The sequence below is a fragment of the Scomber scombrus genome, chromosome 12 (genome assembly GCF_963691925.1).
Source record: "Scomber scombrus chromosome 12, fScoSco1.1, whole genome shotgun sequence".
Lineage (NCBI taxonomy): Eukaryota > Metazoa > Chordata > Actinopteri > Scombriformes > Scombridae > Scomber > Scomber scombrus.
In genome coordinates this window covers 203,812-218,294 of record NC_084981.1, presented here as the reverse complement: position 1 = coordinate 218,294, position 14,483 = coordinate 203,812, and positions in this window count along the sequence as shown.

The window sequence follows — 14,483 nt, the reverse complement described above, 5'->3', positions numbered from 1 at the left end:
AGGATTTTCCAAACCGGGCAAAATTTGAAAAAAACGACAGTGCCGGTAGTGTCGAAAAAGTCAATAATGGGGATTTTCCCAAACTTTGCTTAAAGAGGCCAGATGGGGGGGCTTGGTGAAAAAGGAGCAAAATCAAGCACAGTTGGGGCGTTTTGTGAAAATTGTGAAGGATTTTCCAAAGTGGGCAAAAATTGAAAAAAACGACAGGGCCGGTAGTGTCGAAAAAGTCAAAAATGGGGATTTTCACAAACCTTGCTAAAAGGTGCCAGGGGGTGGACGGAGTCAGAAAGGAGCAAAATCAAGCACAGTTGGGGCGTTTTGAGAAAATTGTGAAGGATTTTCCAAAGTGGGCAAAATTTGAAAAAAACGACAGGTCCGGTAGTGTCGAAAAAGTCAAAAATTGGGATTTTCCCAAATTTTTGCTAAAAGGGGCCAGGGGGCGGGCTGATTGAAAAACGAGCAAAATCAAGCACAGTTGGGGCGTTTTGTGAAAATTGTGAAGGATTTTCCAAACCGGGCAAAATTTGAAAAAAAGACAGGGCCGGTAGTGTCGAAAAAGTCAAAAATGGGGATTTTCCCAAACCTTGCTAAAAGGTGCCAGGGGGCGGACTGAGTCAGAAAGGAGCAAAATCAAGCACAGTTGGGGCGTTTTGAGAAAATTGTGAAGGATTTTCCAAACCGGGCAAAATTTGAAAAAAACGACAGGTCCGGTAGTGTCGAAAAAGTCAAAAATGGGGATTTTCCCAAACTTTGCTTAAAGAGGCCAGAGGGGGGGGGGCTGGGTGAAAAAGGAGCAAAATCAAGCACAGTTGGGGCGTTGTGTGAAAATTGTGAAGGATTTTCCAAAGTGGGCAAAAATTTTAAAAAACGACAGGGCCGGTAGTGTCGAAAAAGTCAAAAATTGGGATTTTCCCAAACCTTGCTAAAAGGGGCCGGGGTGCGGACTGAGTCAGAAAGGAGCAAAATCAAGCACAGTTGGGGCGTTTTGGGAAAATTGTGAAGGATTTTCCAAACCGGGCATAAATTGAAAAAAAAGACAGGGCCGGTAGTGTCGAAAAAGTCAAAAATGGGGATTTTCCAAACCTTGCTAAAAGGGGCCAGGGGGGCGGACTGAGTCAGAAAGGAGCAAAATCAAGCACAGTTGGGGCGTTTTGGGAAAATTGAGAAGGATTTTCCAAACCGGGCAAAATTTGAAAAAAAGACAGGGCCGGTAGTGTCGAAAAAGTCAAAAATGGGGATTTTCCCAAACCTTGCTAAAAGGTGCCAGGGGGGCGGACTGAGTCAGAAATGAGCAAAATCAAGCACAGTTGGGGCGTTTTGAGAAAATTGTGAAGGATTTTCCAAACCGGGCAAAATTTGAAAAAAAACGACAGGTCCGGTAGTGTCGAAAAAGTCAAAAATGGGGATTTTCCAAAACCTTGCTAAAAGGGGCCAGGGGGGCGGACTAAGTAAGAAAGGAGCAAAATCAAGCACAGTTGGGGCGTTTTGGGAAAATTGTGAAGGATTTTCCAAACCGGGCAAAATTTGAAAAAAACGACAGGGCCGGTAGTGTCGAAAAAGTCAAAAATGCGGATTTTCCCAAATTTTTGCTAAAAGGGGCCAGGGGGCGGGCTGATTGAAAAACGAGCAAAATCAAGCACAGTTGGGGCGTTTTGTGAAAATTGTGAAGGATTTTCCAAACCGGGCAAAATTTGAAAAAAAGACAGGGCCGGTAGTGTCGAAAAAGTCAAAAATGGGGATTTTCCCAAACCTTGCTAAAAGGGGCCAGGGGGGCGGACTGAGTCAGAAATGAGCAAAATCAAGCACAGTTGGGGCGTTTTGAGAAAATTGTGAAGGATTTTCCAAACCGGGCAAAATTTGAAAAAAACGACAGGTCCGGTAGTGTCGAAAAAGTCAATAATGGGGATTTTCCCAAACTTTGCTTAAAGAGGCCAGAAGGGGGGGCTGGGTGAAAAAGGAGCAAAATCAAGCACAGTTGGGGCGTTTTGTGAAAATTGTGAAGGATTTTCCAAAGTGGGCAAAAATTGAAAAAAACGACAGGGCCGGTAGTGTCGAAAAAGTCAAAAATGCGGATTTTCCCAAACCTTGCTAAAACGGGCCAGGGGGGCGGACTGAGTCAGAAAGGAGCAAAATCAAGCACAGTTGGGGCGTTTTGGGAAAATTGTGAAGGATTTTCCAAACCGGGGAAAATTTGAAAAAAACGACAGTGCCGGTAGTGTCGAAAAAGTCAAAAATGGGGATTTTCCCAAACTTTGCTTAAAGAGGCCAGATGGGGGGGCTTGGTGAAAAAGGAGCAAAATCAAGCACAGTTGGGGCGTTTTGTGAAAATTGTGAAGGATTTTCCAAAGTGGGCAAAAATTGAAAAAAACGACAGGGCCGGTAGTGTCGAAAAAGTCAAAAATGGGGATTTTCCCAAACTTTGCTTAAAGAGGCCAGAGGGGGGGGGGGGGGGGGCTGGGTGAAAAAGGAGCAAAATCAAGCACAGTTGGGGCGTTGTGTGAAAATTGTGAAGGATTTTCCAAAGTGGGCAAAAATTTTAAAAAACGACAGGGCCGGTAGTGTCGAAAAAGTCAAAAATGGGGATTTTCCCAAACCTTGCTAAAAGGGGCCGGGGTGCGGACTGAGTCAGAAAGGAGCAAAATCAAGCACAGTTGGGGCGTTTTGGGAAAATTGTGAAGGATTTTCCAAACCGGGCATAAATTGAAAAAAAAGACAGGGCCGGTAGTGTCGAAAAAGTCAAAAATGGGGATTTTCCCAAACCTTGCTAAAAGGGGCCAGGGGGGCGGACTGAGTAAGAAAGGAGCAAAATCAAGCACAGTTGGGGCGTTTTGGGAAAATTGAGAAGGATTTTCCAAACCGGGCAAAATTTGAAAAAAAGACAGGGCCGGTAGTGTCGAAAAAGTCAAAAATGGGGATTTTCACAAACCTTGCTAAAAGGTGCCAGGGGGCGGACTGAGTCAGAAAGGAGCAAAATCAAGCACAGTTGGGGCGTTTTGGGAAAATTGTGAAGGATTTTCCAAACCGGGCAAAATTTGAAAAAAACGACAGGGCCGGTAGTGTCGAAAAAGTCAAAAATGCGGATTTTCCCAAATCTTTGCTAAAAGGGGCCAGGGGGCGGGCTTATTGAAAAACGAGCAAAATCAAGCACAGTCGGGGCGCTTTGTGAAAATTTTGAAGGATTTTCCAAACCGGGTAAAATTTGAAAAAAAAGACAGGGCCGGTAGTGTCGAAAAAGTCAAAAATGGGGATATTCCCAAACCTTGCTAAAAGGGGCCAGGGGGGCGGACTGAGTCAGAAAGGAGCAAGATCAAGCACAGTTGGGGCGTTTTGGGAAAATTGTGAAGGATTTTCCAAACCGGGCAAAATTTGAAAAAAACGACAGTGCCGGTAGTGTCGAAAAAGTCAAAAATGGGGATTTTCCCAAACTTTGCTTAAAGAGGCCATGGGGGGGGGGGGGGGGCTGGGTGAAAAAGGAGCAAAATCAAGCACAGTTGGGGCGTTTTGTGAAAATTGTGAAGGATTTTCCAAAGTGGGCAAAAATTGAAAAAAACGACAGGGCCGGTACTGTCGAAAAAATCAAAAATGGGGATTTTCACAAACATGGCTAAAAGGTGCCAGGGGGTGGACTGAGTCAGAAAGGAGCAAAATCCAGCACAGTTGGGGCGTTTTGGGAAAATTGTGAAGGATTTTCCAAACCGGGCAAAATTTGAAAAAAACGACAGGTCCGGTAGTGTCGAAAAAGTCAAAAATTTGGATTTTCCCAAATTTTTGCTAAAAGGGGCCAGGGGGAGGGCTGATTGAAAAACGAGCAAAATCAAGCACAGTTGGGGCGTTTTGTGAAAATTGTGAAGGATTTTCCAAACCGGGCAAAATTTGAAAAAAAGACAGGGCCGGTAGTGTCGAAAAAGTCAAAAATGGGGATTTTCCCAAACCTTGCTAAAAGGTGCCAGGGGGGCGGACTGAGTCAGAAATGAGCAAAATCAAGCACAGTTGGGGCGTTTTGAGAAAATTGTGAAGGATTTTCCAAACCGGGCAAAATTTGAAAAAAACGACAGGTCCGGTAGTGTCGATAAGTCAAAAATGGGGATTTTCCAAAACCTTGCTAAAAGGGGCCAGGGGGGCGGACTAAGTAAGAAAGGAGCAAAATCAAGCACAGTTGGGGCGTTTTGGGAAAATTGTGAAGGATTTTCCAAACCGGGCAAAATTTGAAAAAAACGACAGGGCCGGTAGTGTCGAAAAAGTCAAAAATGCGGATTTTCCCAAATCTTTGCTAAAAGGGGCCAGGGGGCGGGCTGATTGAAAAACGAGCAAAATCAAGCACAGTTGGGGCGTTTTGTGAAAATTGTGAAGGATTTTCCAAACCGGGCAAAATTGAAAAAAACGACAGGGCCGGTAGTGTCGAAAAAGTCACAAATGGGGATTTTCCCAAACCTTGCTAAAAGGGGCCAGGGGGGCGGGCTGAGTCAGAAAGGAGCAAAATCAAGCACAGTTGGGGCGTTGTGTGAAAATTGTGAAGGATTTTCCAAACCGGGCAAAATTTGAAAAAAAAGACAGGGCTGGTAGTGTCGAAAAAGTCAAAAATGGGGATTTTCACAAACCTTGCTAAAAGGTGCCGGGGGGGGGGGCTGGGTGAAAAAGGAGCAAAATCAAGCACAGTTGGGGCGTTTTGTGAAAATTGTGAAGGATTTTCCAAAGAGGGCAAAAATTGAAAAAATACGACAGGTCCGGTAGTGTCGAAAAAGTCAAAAATGGGAATTTTCCAAAACCTTGCTAAAAGGGGCCTGGGGGGCGGACTAAGTAAGAAAGGAGCAAAATCAAGCACAGTTGGGGCGTTGTGTGAAAATTGTGAAGGATTTTCCAAAGTGGGCAAAAATTTTAAAAAACGACAGGGCCGGTAGTGTCGAAAAAGTCAAAAATGGGGATTTTCCCAAACCTTGCTAAAAGGGGCCAGGGGGGCGGACTGTGTCAGAAAGGAGCAAAATCAAGCACAGTTGGGGCGTTTTGGGAAAATTGTGAAGGATTTTCCAAACCGGGCAAAATTTGAAAAAAACGACAGGGCCGGTAGTGTCGAAAAAGTCAAAAATGGGGATTTTCCCAAATCCTTGCTTAAAGAGGCCAGAGGGGGGGGCTGAGTGAAAAACGAGCAAAATCAAGCACAGTTGGGGCGTTTTGTGAAAATTGTGAAGGATTTTCCAAAGTGGGCAAAATTTGAAAAAAAGACAGGGCCGGTAGTGTCGAAAAAGTCAAAAATGGGGATTTTCCCAAACCTTGCTAAAAGGTGCCAGGGGGCGGACTGAGTCAGAAAGGAGCAAAATCAAGCACAGTTGGGGCGTTTTGGGAAAATTGTGAAGGATATTCCAAACCGGGTAAAAATTGAAAAAAACGACAGGGGCGGTAGTGTCGAAAAAGTCAAAAATGGGGATTTTCACAAACCTTGCTAAAACGGGCCAGGGGGGCGGACTGAGTCAGAAAGGAGCAAAATCAAGCACAGTTGGGGCGTTTTGGGAAAATTGTGAAGGATTTTCCAAACCGGGCAAAATTTGAAAAAAAAGACAGGGCCGGTAGTGTCGAAAAAGTCAAAAATGGGGATTTTCCAAAAATTTTTGCTAAAAGGGGCCAGGGGGCGGGCTGATTGAAAAACGAGCAATATCAAGCACAGTTGGGGCGTTTTGTGAAAATTGTGAAGGATTTTCCAAACCGGGCAAAATTTGAAAAAAACGACAGTGCCGGTAGTGTCGAAAAAGTCAAAAATGGGGATTTTCCCAAACTTTGCTTAAAGAGGCCAGAGGGGGGGGGCTGGGTGAAAAAGGAGCAAAATCAAGCACAGTTGGGGCGTTATGTGAAAATTGTGAAGGATTTTCCAAAGATGGCAAAAATTTAAAAAAAACGACAGCGGCGGTAGTGTCGAAAAAGTCAAAAATGGGGATTTTCACAAACCTTGCTAAAAGGTGCCAGGGGGTGGACTGAGTCAGAAAGGAGCAAAATCAAGCACAGTTGGGGCGTTTTGAGAAAATTGTGAAGGATTTTCCAAAGTGGGCTAAATTTGAAAAAAACGACAGGTCCGGTAGTGTCGAAAAAGTCAAAAATTGGGATTTTCACAAACCTTGCTAAAACGGGCCAGGGGGGCGGACTGAGTCAGAAAGGAGCAAAATCAAGCACAGTTGGGGCGTTTTGGGAAAATTGTGAAGGATTTTCCAAACCGGGCAAAATTTGAAAAAAAGACAGGGCCGGTAGTGTTGAAAAAGTCAAAAATGGGGATTTTCCCAAACCTTGCTAAAAGGTGCCAGGGGGCGGACTGAGTCAGAAAGGAGCAAAATCATGCACAGTTGGGGCGTTTTGGGAAAATTGTGAAGGATTTTCCAAACCGGGCAAAATTTGAAAAAAACGACAGGGCCGGTAGTGTCGAAAAAGTCAAAAATGGGGATTTTCCCAAACCTTGCTAAAAGGGGCCAGGGGGGCGGACTGAGTCAGAAATGAGCAAAATCAAGCACAGTTGGGGCGTTTTGAGAAAATTGTGAAGGATTTTCCAAACCGGGCAAAATTTGAAAAAAACGACAGGTCCGGTTGTGTCGAAAAAGTCAAAAATGGGGATTTTCACAAAATTTGCTTAAAGAGGCCAGAGGGGGGGGGGCTGAGTGAAAAACGAGCAAAATCAAGCACAGTTGGGGCGTTTTGTGAAAATTGTGAAGGATTTTCCATAGTGGGCAAAAATTGAAAAAAACGACAGGGCCGGTAGTGTCGAAAAAGTCAAAAATGGGGATTTTCCCAAACCTTGCTAAAAGGGGCCAGGGGGGCGGGCTGAGTCAGAAAGGAGCAAAATCAAGCACAGTTGGGGCGTTGTGTGAAAATTGTGAAGGATTTTCCAAAGTGGGCAAAAATTGAAAAAAACGACAGGGCCGGGTAGTGTCGAAAAAGTCAAAAATGGGGATTTTCCCAAACCTTGCTAAAAGGGGCCAGGGGGGCGGGTTGAGTCAGAAAGGAGCAAAATCAAGCACAGTTGGGGCGTTGTGTGAAAATTGTGAAGGATTTTCCAAAGTGGGCAAAAATTGAAAAAAACGACAGGGCCGGTAGTGTCGAAAAAATCAAAAATGGGGATTTTCACAAAATTTGCTTAAAGAGGCCAGAGGGGGGGCTGAGTGAAAAACGAGCAAAATCAACCACAGTTGGGGCGTTTTGTGAAAATTGTGAAGGATTTTCCATAGTGGGCAAAAATTGAAAAAAACGACAGGGCCGGGTAGTGTCGAAAAAGTCAAAAATGGGGATTTTCCCAAGCCTTGCTAAAAGGTGCCAGGGGGTGGACTGAGTCAGAAAGGAGCAAAATCAAGCACAGTTGGGGCGTTTTGGGAAAATTGTGAAGGATTTTCCAAACCGGGCAAAATTTGAAAAAAAGACAGGGCCGGTCGAAAAAGTCAAAAATGGGGATTTTCCAAAAATTTTTGCTAAAAGGGGCCAGGGGGCGGGCTGATTGAAAAACGAGCAATATCAAGCACAGTTGGGGCGTTTTGTGAAAATTGTGAAGGATTTTCCAAACCGGGCAAAATTTGAAAAAAACGACAGTGCCGGTAGTGTCGAAAAAGTCAAAAATGGGGATTTTCCCAAACTTTGCTTAAAGAGGCCAGAGGGGGGGGCTGGGTGAAAAAGGAGCAAAATCAAGCACAGTTGGGGCGTTATGTGAAAATTGTGAAGGATTTTCCAAAGATGGCAAAAATTTAAAAAAAACGACAGCGGCGGTAGTGTCGAAAAAGTCAAAAATGGGGATTTTCACAAACCTTGCTAAAAGGTGCCAGGGGGTGGACTGAGTCAGAAAGGAGCAAAATCAAGCACAGTTGGGGCGTTTTGAGAAAATTGTGAAGGATTTTCCAAAGTGGGCTAAATTTGAAAAAAACGACAGGTCCGGTAGTGTCGAAAAAGTCAAAAATTGGGATTTTCACAAACCTTGCTAAAACGGGCCAGGGGGGCGGACTGAGTCAGAAAGGAGCAAAATCAAGCACAGTTGGGGCGTTTTGGGAAAATTGTGAAGGATTTTCCAAACCGGGCAAAATTTGAAAAAAAGACAGGGCCGGTAGTGTTGAAAAAGTCAAAAATGGGGATTTTCCCAAACCTTGCTAAAAGGTGCCAGGGGGCGGACTGAGTCAGAAAGGAGCAAAATCATGCACAGTTGGGGCGTTTTGGGAAAATTGTGAAGGATTTTCCAAACCGGGCAAAATTTGAAAAAAACGACAGGGCCGGTAGTGTCGAAAAAGTCAAAAATGGGGATTTTCCCAAACCTTGCTAAAAGGGGCCAGGGGGGCGGACTGAGTCAGAAATGAGCAAAATCAAGCACAGTTGGGGCGTTTTGAGAAAATTGTGAAGGATTTTCCAAACCGGGCAAAATTTGAAAAAAACGACAGGTCCGGTTGTGTCGAAAAAGTCAAAAATGGGGATTTTCACAAAATTTGCTTAAAGAGGCCAGAGGGGGGGGGCTGAGTGAAAAACGAGCAAAATCAAGCACAGTTGGGGCGTTTTGTGAAAATTGTGAAGGATTTTCCATAGTGGGCAAAAATTGAAAAAAACGACAGGGCCGGTAGTGTCGAAAAAGTCAAAAATGGGGATTTTCCCAAACCTTGCTAAAAGGGGCCAGGGGGGCGGGCTGAGTCAGAAAGGAGCAAAATCAAGCACAGTTGGGGCGTTGTGTGAAAATTGTGAAGGATTTTCCAAAGTGGGCAAAAATTGAAAAAAACGACAGGGCCGGTAGTGTCGAAAAAGTCAAAAATGGGGATTTTCCCAAACCTTGCTAAAAGGGGCCAGGGGGGCGGGTTGAGTCAGAAAGGAGCAAAATCAAGCACAGTTGGGGCGTTGTGTGAAAATTGTGAAGGATTTTCCAAAGTGGGCAAAAATTGAAAAAAACGACAGGGCCGGTAGTGTCGAAAAAATCAAAAATGGGGATTTTCACAAAATTTGCTTAAAGAGGCCAGAGGGGGGGCTGAGTGAAAAACGAGCAAAATCAACCACAGTTGGGGCGTTTTGTGAAAATTGTGAAGGATTTTCCATAGTGGGCAAAAATTGAAAAAAACGACAGGGCCGGTAGTGTCGAAAAAGTCAAAAATGGGGATTTTCCCAAGCCTTGCTAAAAGGTGCCAGGGGGTGGACTGAGTCAGAAAGGAGCAAAATCAAGCACAGTTGGGGCGTTTTGAGAAAATTGTGAAGGATTTTCCAAAGTGGGCAAAATTTGAAAAACACGACAGGTCCGGTAGTGTCGAAAAAGTCAAAATGTGGGATTTTCCCAAATTTTTGCTAAAAGGGGCCAGGGGGCGGGCTGATTGAAAAACGAGCAAAATCAAGCACAGTTGGGGCGTTTTGGGAAAATTGTGAAGGATTTTCCAAACCGGGCAAAATTTGAAAAAAACGACAGTGCCGGTAGTGTCGAAAAAGTCAAAAATGGGGATTTTCCCAAACTTTGCTTAAAGAGGCCATGGGGGGGGGGGGGGGGCTGGGTGAAAAAGGAGCAAAATCAAGCACAGTTGGGGCGTTTTGTGAAAATTGTGAAGGATTTTCCAAAGTGGGCAAAAATTGAAAAAAACGACAGGGCCGGTACTGTCGAAAAAATCAAAAATGGGGATTTTCACAAACATGGCTAAAAGGTGCCAGGGGGTGGACTGAGTCAGAAAGGAGCAAAATCCAGCACAGTTGGGGCGTTTTGGGAAAATTGTGAAGGATTTTCCAAACCGGGCAAAATTTGAAAAAAACGACAGGTCCGGTAGTGTCGAAAAAGTCAAAAATTTGGATTTTCCCAAATTTTTGCTAAAAGGGGCCAGGGGGAGGGCTGATTGAAAAACGAGCAAAATCAAGCACAGTTGGGGCGTTTTGTGAAAATTGTGAAGGATTTTCCAAACCGGGCAAAATTTGAAAAAAAGACAGGGCCGGTAGTGTCGAAAAAGTCAAAAATGGGGATTTTCCCAAACCTTGCTAAAAGGTGCCAGGGGGGCGGACTGAGTCAGAAATGAGCAAAATCAAGCACAGTTGGGGCGTTTTGAGAAAATTGTGAAGGATTTTCCAAACCGGGCAAAATTTGAAAAAAACGACAGGGCCGGTAGTGTCGAAAAAGTCACAAATGGGGATTTTCCCAAACCTTGCTAAAAGGGGCCAGGGGGGCGGGCTGAGTCAGAAAGGAGCAAAATCAAGCACAGTTGGGGCGTTGTGTGAAAATTGTGAAGGATTTTCCAAACCGGGCAAAATTTGAAAAAAAAGACAGGGCTGGTAGTGTCGAAAAAGTCAAAAATGGGGATTTTCACAAACCTTGCTAAAAGGTGCCGGGGGGGGGGGCTGGGTGAAAAAGGAGCAAAATCAAGCACAGTTGGGGCGTTTTGTGAAAATTGTGAAGGATTTTCCAAAGAGGGCAAAAATTGAAAAAATACGACAGGTCCGGTAGTGTCGAAAAAGTCAAAAATGGGAATTTTCCAAAACCTTGCTAAAAGGGGCCTGGGGGCGGACTAAGTAAGAAAGGAGCAAAATCAAGCACAGTTGGGGCGTTGTGTGAAAATTGTGAAGGATTTTCCAAAGTGGGCAAAAATTTTAAAAAACGACAGGGCCGGTAGTGTCGAAAAAGTCAAAAATGGGGATTTTCCCAAACCTTGCTAAAAGGGGCCAGGGGGGCGGACTGTGTCAGAAAGGAGCAAAATCAAGCACAGTTGGGGCGTTTTGGGAAAATTGTGAAGGATTTTCCAAACCGGGCAAAATTTGAAAAAAACGACAGGGCCGGTAGTGTCGAAAAAGTCAAAAATGGGGATTTTCCCAAATCCTTGCTTAAAGAGGCCAGAGGGGGGGGCTGAGTGAAAAACGAGCAAAATCAAGCACAGTTGGGGCGTTTTGTGAAAATTGTGAAGGATTTTCCAAAGTGGGCAAAATTTGAAAAAAAGACAGGGCCGGTAGTGTCGAAAAAGTCAAAAATGGGGATTTTCCCAAACCTTGCTAAAAGGTGCCAGGGGGCGGACTGAGTCAGAAAGGAGCAAAATCAAGCACAGTTGGGGCGTTTTGGGAAAATTGTGAAGGATATTCCAAACCGGGTAAAAATTGAAAAAAACGACAGGGGCGGTAGTGTCGAAAAAGTCAAAAATGGGGATTTTCACAAACCTTGCTAAAACGGGCCAGGGGGGCGGACTGAGTCAGAAAGGAGCAAAATCAAGCACAGTTGGGGCGTTTTGGGAAAATTGTGAAGGATTTTCCAAACCGGGCAAAATTTGAAAAAAAAGACAGGGCCGGTAGTGTCGAAAAAGTCAAAAATGGGGATTTTCCCAAATTTTTGCTAAAAGGGGCCAGGGGGCGGGCTGATTGAAAAACGAGCAATATCAAGCACAGTTGGGGCGTTTTGTGAAAATTGTGAAGGATTTTCCAAACCGGGCAAAATTTGAAAAAAACGACAGTGCCGGTAGTGTCGAAAAAGTCAAAAATGGGGATTTTCCCAAACTTTGCTTAAAGAGGCCAGAGGGGGGGGCTGGGTGAAAAAGGAGCAAAATCAAGCACAGTTGGGGCGTTATGTGAAAATTGTGAAGGATTTTCCAAAGATGGCAAAAATTTAAAAAAAACGACAGCGGCGGTAGTGTCGAAAAAGTCAAAAATGGGGATTTTCACAAACCTTGCTAAAAGGTGCCAGGGGGTGGACTGAGTCAGAAAGGAGCAAAATCAAGCACAGTTGGGGCGTTTTGAGAAAATTGTGAAGGATTTTCCAAAGTGGGCTAAATTTGAAAAAAACGACAGGTCCGGTAGTGTCGAAAAAGTCAAAAATTGGGATTTTCACAAACCTTGCTAAAACGGGCCAGGGGGGCGGACTGAGTCAGAAAGGAGCAAAATCAAGCACAGTTGGGGCGTTTTGGGAAAATTGTGAAGGATTTTCCAAACCGGGCAAAATTTGAAAAAAAGACAGGGCCGGTAGTGTTGAAAAAGTCAAAAATGGGGATTTTCCCAAACCTTGCTAAAAGGTGCCAGGGGGCGGACTGAGTCAGAAAGGAGCAAAATCATGCACAGTTGGGGCGTTTTGGGAAAATTGTGAAGGATTTTCCAAACCGGGCAAAATTTGAAAAAAACGACAGGGCCGGTAGTGTCGAAAAAGTCAAAAATGGGGATTTTCCCAAACCTTGCTAAAAGGGGCCAGGGGGGCGGACTGAGTCAGAAATGAGCAAAATCAAGCACAGTTGGGGCGTTTTGAGAAAATTGTGAAGGATTTTCCAAACCGGGCAAAATTTGAAAAAAACGACAGGTCCGGTTGTGTCGAAAAAGTCAAAAATGGGGATTTTCACAAAATTTGCTTAAAGAGGCCAGAGGGGGGGGGCTGAGTGAAAAACGAGCAAAATCAAGCACAGTTGGGGCGTTTTGTGAAAATTGTGAAGGATTTTCCATAGTGGGCAAAAATTGAAAAAAACGACAGGGCCGGTAGTGTCGAAAAAGTCAAAAATGGGGATTTTCCCAAACCTTGCTAAAAGGGGCCAGGGGGGCGGGCTGAGTCAGAAAGGAGCAAAATCAAGCACAGTTGGGGCGTTGTGTGAAAATTGTGAAGGATTTTCCAAAGTGGGCAAAAATTGAAAAAAACGACAGGGCCGGTAGTGTCGAAAAAGTCAAAAATGGGGATTTTCCCAAACCTTGCTAAAAGGGGCCAGGGGGGCGGGCTGAGTCAGAAAGGAGCAAAATCAAGCACAGTTGGGGCGTTGTGTGAAAATTGTGAAGGATTTTCCAAAGTGGGCAAAAATTGAAAAAAACGACAGGGCCGGTAGTGTCGAAAAAATCAAAAATGGGGATTTTCACAAAATTTGCTTAAAGAGGCCAGAGGGGGGGCTGAGTGAAAAACGAGCAAAATCAACCACAGTTGGGGCGTTTTGTGAAAATTGTGAAGGATTTTCCATAGTGGGCAAAAATTGAAAAAAACGACAGGGCCGGTAGTGTCGAAAAAGTCAAAAATGGGGATTTTCCCAAGCCTTGCTAAAAGGTGCCAGGGGGTGGACTGAGTCAGAAAGGAGCAAAATCAAGCACAGTTGGGGCGTTTTGAGAAAATTGTGAAGGATTTTCCAAAGTGGGCAAAATTTGAAAAACACGACAGGTCCGGTAGTGTCGAAAAAGTCAAAATGTGGGATTTTCCCAAATTTTTGCTAAAAGGGGCCAGGGGGCGGGCTGATTGAAAAACGAGCAAAATCAAGCACAGTTGGGGCGTTTTGTGAAAATTGTGAAGGATTTTCCAAACCGGGCATAATTGAAAAAAACGACAGGGCCGGTAGTGTCGAAAAAGTCAAAAATGGGGATTTTCCCAAACCTTGCTAAAAGGGGCCAGGGGGGCGGGCTGAGTCAGAAAGGAGCAAAATCAAGCACAGTTGGGGCGTTTTGGGAAAATTGTGAAGGATTTTCCAAACCGGGCAAAATTTGAAAAAAACGACAGGGCCGGTAGTGTCGAAAAAGTCAAAAATGGGGATTTTCACAAAATTTGCTTAAAGAGGCCAGAGGGGGGGGCTGAGTGAAAAACGAGCAAAATCAAGCACAGTTGGGGCGTTTTGTGAAAATTGTGAAGGATTTTCCATAGTGGGCAAAATTTGAAAAAAACGACAGGGCCGGTAGTGTCGAAAAAGTCAAAAATGGGGATTTTCCCAAACCTTGCTAAAAGGGGCCAGGGGGGCGGAATGAGTCAGAAATGAGCAAAATCAAGCACAGTTGGGGCGTTTTGAGAAAATTGTGAAGGATTTTCCAAACCGGGCAAAATTTGAAAAAAACGACAGGTCCGGTTGTGTCGAAAAAGTCAAAAATGGGGATTTTCACAAAATTTGCTTAAAGAGGCCAGAGGGGGGGGGCTGAGTGAAAAACGAGCAAAATCAAGCACAGTTGGGGCGTTTTGTGAAAATTGTGAAGGATTTTCCATAGTGGGCAAAAATTGAAAAAAACGACAGGTCCGGTAGTGTCGAAAAAGTCAAAAAGTGGGATTTTCCCAAATTTTTGCTAAAAGGGGCCAGGGGGCGGGCTGATTGAAAAACGAGCAAAATCAAGCACAGTTGGGGCGTTTTGTGAAAATTGTGAAGGATTTTCCAAACCGGGCAAAATTTGAAAAAAAGACAGGGCCGGTAGTGTCGAAAAAGTCAAAAATGGGGATTTTCCCAAACCTTGCTAAAAGTTGCCAGGGGGCGGACTGATTGAAAAACGAGCAAAATCAAGCACAGTTGGGGCGTTTTGTGAAAATTGTGAAGGATTTTCCAAACCGGGCAAAATTTGAAAAAAAGACAGGGCCGGTAGTGTCGAAAAAGTCAAAAATGGGGATTTTCCCAAACCTTGCTAAAAGGTGCCAGGGGGCGGACTGAGTCAAAAAGTAGCAAAATCAAGCACAGTTGGGGCGTTTTGGGAAAATTGTGAAGGATTTTCCAAACCGGGTAAAATTTGAAAAAAAAGACAGGGCCGGTAGTGTCGAAAAAGTCAAAAATGGGGATTTTCCCAAACCTTGCTAAAAGGGGCCAGGGGGGCGGACTGAGTCAGAAAGG